Genomic DNA, 6,392 nt, shown 5'->3' on the forward strand with positions numbered 1-6,392 from the left:
TTTCGTGGCAAATCGTTTTTGCGAAATATACTTAAATCTGCGATACAATCAAGTATGGACGTATAGACGCCTGAAAATCGCATTGTGCTTAGTTATTGTAGTTCACGTTACGGTATTTTTAGTTGTTGCATTTTATCCAAACTTGTATAACATCATACAAAAAATATTCTACGTGTATATCTATCCGGCAACTGGTTTATTTTTACTAGTTCTCATAATTATCACAATGGGATATATTGGCTATCATATGTATCGTCATCATCAAGTCAGAAGGAGAACGGCTCCAATTCAGCAGAGCGTTTGTCATTCAGCAAATCAAGTAAGTACAGTGTCTATACTAAAGAATTCAAAGTCCGCGTTTAGTTTTCTCGTGCCTTGTCTTATTGTTGTCAACTTCGTCTTCTTGTTTCTATTCCCAAGTTTGATAAGCAGCTGGTTAGTCATCAAAGAACAAGAAGACAAAATAGACAGAACTATTTTAATTTTACTTTATTATATTGGATTTGCGTTTGATTTTCTTATATACACTTTTCTAACTCCACCAATCAGAAAGGAGCTAGTTTTTACTTTTAGCAAGAAGAAAAAGCAGCGACAAACACCACAGTAAACAATTTTATTGCAACTGTAAAATGGGATATACAAAAATAAGAATAACAGAATAACAGAATTTACAGAACAACCGAATTAAAAAAGTTCTTCATTATCATAAATCATTAAATTTTATTGAAACAAAAAATGGTCAAGGAAAATTGTCACCTACAGAACAGAGCTTTGATTGGTTTGACTTATCATTTGATCAGGTAAAAGGTAAATATTCCAATATTTATAACTTTTTTTGCAATTTGCACTTAATTTAATTTCTGTCGTTTGTACGTTTGTATTTCGATCAATCATCTTACTAAATGACACAAAGAGAACATAACTTTAAAAAGATTACATCCGGGAGACTTTCAAAATTTGCTTTTTTTTATAGAACTTAAGTTTCTTATTTTTCTTATAACAGTTTTTTAGTTTTTAAATATAGAAAAACTTTTTTCAAAGTATTTAATTGGACTCGAAAAAGAATTTTAAAATAAAGCGAACTAAGGAAAACAAAGAAAATTTTTTTACGTAAAATTACAGACTGCAATTTCCTGTTTGACGACCAAAACATCGAGAATCAAAGTTTACTAACGGTTTTTAGCTTATGGAACAGAGATTCATCGGCGTTCGGATCAGGATAATGATGAAAACGCTGAAGATACCGAAGGTGATAAAAATTCTAAAGATGCTGAGGAACACCTTTAAAAAATGCTGAATGATTTGTAGTAAAATTTAATGTTTTTATTATTTTTTTTCATTGGAATTCTTTCCGAGAGGGCAAGGCAGGGTGTTATGCCTGATAATGAAACATTTTTAGGCAAAAAAAATGTTTTAAAAAACTTTTTTTAAGGTAGCAGATCCCCTTAAAATAAAGTTGCTTAAATTTTTGTAATGGAGCATCAATTGCAATTACATTCTATTTTGTATCAATTAAATACTTTTATCATTATTTTGAAGTTTTGAAAAAAAAAGGAACCAGGGAGTAGTTAGACATTTAAGCAGCCATTTTGAAAAATTTTTAAACAAGATTATAAAAGTTTGGTAAATGCTACTGACTCCAAATTTTCAAGGTATGCTAGGAGAACTATTAACTAGGGTTTCAACCACTTTTGTGTGAAACGGGAAAATATTTCAAAAGATAATAAAATAAAAGATTTTTTTTTTTTAGTTAGTAAAATTAAGTACCTAAAAAAATAAAAAATTGTACTTAATATAAAAATTAGATCTTTGTTGAGGTACAAACCCCAGACAACACATCAAGGAACATTTCCTAAAAATTTCAAATCAAAATCTTCATTAGAAGTTGAGAAAACGTGTTTAATGTGTTGCAAAGTATAAAAAAAATGAAACTCAAGAAAAATGCTTTTACAGATTTCGTAATAAAAAAATTAATAAAATTGTTATCATTCTAAAAACCACCAGCAGAGTATGATGTTTCAAACAAGATGTTTTTAAGACTTAAATTTCATCCAAACTACTGATTAAAAATTTAAAAACCTAACAACAAACCCGTTGCTATGGCGGTAACTAAGGAAGTCTGAAAACTGAGGTGCACTAAAACATAATTACTTAAAAAACTAAATTAAATTACAAGTAAGAGTTTTCATATTTCCAATCTCTGTTAAATTCTGCATCGAAATCAAACTTAAAAAATTTTGTGAATTTTTTTGATTTTTGTGGAGTTCTGCTACCTTAAACATTGAAAATCTTTCTAGTCTTCAAATAAAAAAGTTGATTCTTTTAGTTTTTTTTTTAAACAAAATTTATTTGCAGAGATATTTTTTTTTGAAGAATGAAGTTGTTTCACTCTTACTCCCCTTCCATTGACACTTCTAATAAATCTTCCTCCCCACTCCCTCCCCACTCCCTCACCCCTCCCTCACTCCTCCCCATTCCCCGAAAAAAAATTTCAACATTTTATTGCGCTTGAAAACGGAAATACACATTCTTGGTGAGCGTATTTTTAGTTCGGTTGGCTTTGAATGGCAGCGATGAATATGCATCTACATGGTTCAACGCACTCTACTATCTGACCTCAAAGCCAGATGAATATTAATTCAGTTTTTGAAAACTATATAAAAATTATATAAGCTTACTTTTGATGCGCCAACTGCAATAATATTAATTAACATTTCCTGAAGAAAAAACTTTTCCACATGTCAGACATATTTGTTTTTTTCTGCTCATTAAAAAACCTTGCTTTTTTTCCAATTTCACCCGTAGAAAAATCTGAAACAGGAAAAAGAGTTTTTAAAACCAATTTGTTGTTTAGTGAGCCGTTTTCTATGTTAAATCAAACAAAAATAGTTAAATATAATCTAAAATTTTTCTTGTAGCATGTATCCTTCGATAGCTCAGTTGGCAGAGCGGGAGACTGTAGAATGTGATATATAGTTATCTCTAGGTCGCTGGTTCAAATCCGGCTCGGAGGACACTTCTTTTCGGTTATAAAAAGACTTTTCGAAAACATTTTCTTTTTTTCTAAGTTTTTTGACAAATCTTTAGAGTTAATTTTAAATATCATGTTTTTCTTTTCGAAGGAATTTTCTTTTAAAAAAAAATTAATTTTATGAAATAAATTCTCAAAAGCAATATTTACTTAAAAACTTATCTCATTATAACAGCCAGTACCAAATTAATCTCATTATAACAAGCGGCAACGCTAAATAAGACTGATGCACCAAAATAGCAAATTGCTGTTACCTTTAATAACTAAAAGGGGGTTGATGTGACTGGTTAGGCGAGACCAAATATTTTCGACGAATCCGACAGACTTTAATAAAATTTAACTTCTATTGTTTAAAACAATAGATTTTTGTTGTTTAGAAAAACTATGAGCAACAAGCATAGTTCATAAAAAAAATAATAACGTTGCGCGTCCATCTTTTATACGTCCTTGATGAAACGTTTCATGATAGACCATTTTTACAATTTTTCCGTTGTCAATGATTTTCTCACTGATCTCAAAATACAACTGCGTAGCGTATTCTATTTTTTTTTTTCTTTTTTCTTTCAAAAAAAGCTGAAGCCGGGAATAGGCCACCCAAGATGGCGGCGATCAGAGCTCTTAGCGGTGACCGATGTACATTTTACAAGGCTTTACAGAAATATGAAAGAAAATAATTTAATAGAGTTTTGAAAGAAAAATTATAAAAAGTTTAAATAATGATTTTTAAAAAATTAGATAATTAAAGAAATTATTTATTTTAATATTAAAGTTCAAAATATTCGATATAATTTTTAAGTGCAATTTACGAATAATATTTATGTTTAATTAATATACCTTTTAGTTCTTAGTTACCCAATGCAGTGTGCTAGAAAGTTAATAATATAATTGCATGATAAGCGGCAATGCCTACTTACAATTTTGAGAAACTTTATTTTTTGTTCTAAACAAAGAAGATATTTCAAATATAAAAATATTGTTAAATTTAAACCGTATGTTTATAGTTCTGGCATTATTATAAAAACCTTTTTTACTTTAATTCTGTGTTTTGTTCTTAGGAGATGTTTACATATATTTTTTTCATTTTAAATTTTTTTAACATAAGATTTTTTCATAAAAATAACGGAATTTTACATATTTACAAATTTCATATTTTATTATATTAGATATTTACAAATTACAAATAATTATAAATTTCAAATATAAATATTTTTTTTATTCAACAAAACATATTCTTACATATGCTTTTTTAAGCGTTATTATTATTAAATATTCATTTAACCGTTCGTTACAACACAGTTCATGCAGTATTTATAACTTTGTAGTAACTATCTGAAATTAATACTAATTCATAAAAAATATTTTACCTTAAAAAAGAAACTCAGCTGCCTACCATGCAGCTGTGTTATTTACCTTCTAGCACACATTATTGGGTAGTTAAGAACTAAAAGGTACATAAATTATACAACAAATGCTAATTATTTGAAATTTGAGATTTCTCCACAAGCAAACAAATACTTTTTCTTCACTACTGTTAAACAAACTGAAACTAAAATTTGTCCTAAGTTTTACTGAGAATTTGCATTTCATTTTATTATATTTATTCTAAAAAACGAAAAACAGAAAGTTAATATAAAACAAGCTATTGTAAGAATATGTTTTGCTAAACAAAAAAAAAAAAATTTTTTTTGAAATTTATTTCAGTATGTAATATTCCGTTATTTTTATGAAAAAAAATCTTATGTTTAACAAAAAGATCCATTTCTCGTCAACTTTTTTTCGTTTTTCATCAAAATCCTTCGTAAAAGCGGCTCACTTTTTTGTCTGCACAAAAGAGATGTGTAAATTGTACCCCGTTGATCTTTATTCATCTCAGTCAATAGATGTGGGGCCCATATACCCTTCCTGTATACCTTTCTGGTTTCTTGAAGATGTCTTTGAAATGTTGACCAAGTAGTTTAAAGAGTGTTTGCTATTTCCTGGATACTCAGTTTGGGATTCGTTTCCGGCGATGTTTTTAAATCGTCATTATCAAAACTTACTAGCCGCCCACTTCGATCGCCATCAGACAAGTCAAAATCACCAATGGAAAATTTTCTAAACCAACGCTGACACTTATTGACCTTCAATTTGTTGCGACTGTTTCACTGAACACCTGATAGAAAATGAAACAGCATGCATTTACGTAAATGTTCTTCAGTTGGTTGATCGTCCGCCATTTTACACCAGAGTAATAAAAATGTTTAAATTCACTTTAGTCACTAAATTCAAGGTCACAATTAAATTGTGCAATAAAACACGTCTGTATGCATTCACGCACTGAGCTAGGCTGAAACAATTGTTTCAGCCTAGCTCAGTGCGTGAATAGTTAACTATTCCACACTATAAATAATTGATTACTTATGGGTACCACTAATATATTTATCAATATTTGAGCTTATGACATAAAACTTGATTATCATCAGATTCTAAATTTTCATTTAACCGTTTGTGAATTCCGCCGCCATTTTGGAAGGCCAAAAATGGCTTCAAAAAATTTGCCGTAACACTGTCAAGTTATATTTTAAAATCAGTGGATTTTCTCTTTAAAAACATTTAGCATCGCTTGCCTTTCTGATTCACCATCTTCTTGTAAATCCTTTCCCAATCTAAGCTTTTCTAAAATTTCTTTTCTCCCTATGACATCGAACCAGCTTTTAATATTCAAAAGTTGAATTGTTCTCTGAAAAAAGTCCATTTCTGAATTGCCTAATATCCTCATAGACCGATGTTTCCCAACTTGGACCCCGCGTTGGGAAAAACCGGAGTAGATCCTAAGCTGATCAGATATTTATTTATAACTATTGTGAACAAATCGCGTTTAATAAAATAAACTTTATATCTGTGATAAAATGAAAATTACAAATGCAGTTTGACATCAGTAATATAAACAAATTCGTTAATTATAATCAAAATTTTTATAAAACCCTCTTTCTAATTTCAAAAACTCTGTAAGATGCATTTTGTACTCAACCATTTAACAAATCTTAACAAACCTATAGATTTTCTTTTTTAATTTAAAAATGTTTCAAAAGTTAAGAATAATAAATATCCTCCCCGGCGGGGAATCGAACCCCGGTCTCCCGCGTGACAGGCGGGGATACTTACCACTATACTACCGAGGAATATATATAACAGTGAATTATATATAGATTATTTAGTTAAAATGAAATAAGTTTACCTGTTAAAAAATATTCTCAAATGGTTTTGTTAGGTCCGTCAAACGGGGTGACTATGAACGCTTTTTAAACACTTTTGCATCATGAAACAAAACAGTTCGTCTAATCGCTACTTTCTTTTTTTAACAGAACATTATACTATGCAA

General features: G+C 29.4%; 2 non-coding genes across 2 annotated transcripts; one reads left to right on the forward strand and one right to left on the reverse strand.

The window, feature by feature from the left end:
- Nucleotides 1-2,925: 2,925 nt before the first annotated feature.
- Nucleotides 2,926-3,014, forward strand: Trnay-gua (transfer RNA tyrosine (anticodon GUA)). The gene is given in 2 exon segments: nucleotides 2,926-2,962; nucleotides 2,979-3,014. It is a non-coding gene; the product is annotated as a tRNA-Tyr (tRNA).
- A 3,106-nt stretch (nucleotides 3,015-6,120) lies between these two features.
- Trnad-guc (transfer RNA aspartic acid (anticodon GUC)) lies at nucleotides 6,121-6,192 on the reverse strand. The gene has a single exon. It is a non-coding gene; the product is annotated as a tRNA-Asp (tRNA).
- Between the last annotated feature and the right edge of the window lie 200 nt (nucleotides 6,193-6,392).

This window comes from Hydra viridissima, unplaced genomic scaffold, assembly GCF_058129835.1.
Source record: "Hydra viridissima isolate aposymbiotic clone 2 unplaced genomic scaffold, HvirCarnegie_v1 scaffold_16, whole genome shotgun sequence".
Taxonomy (NCBI): Eukaryota; Metazoa; Cnidaria; class Hydrozoa; order Anthoathecata; family Hydridae; genus Hydra; species Hydra viridissima.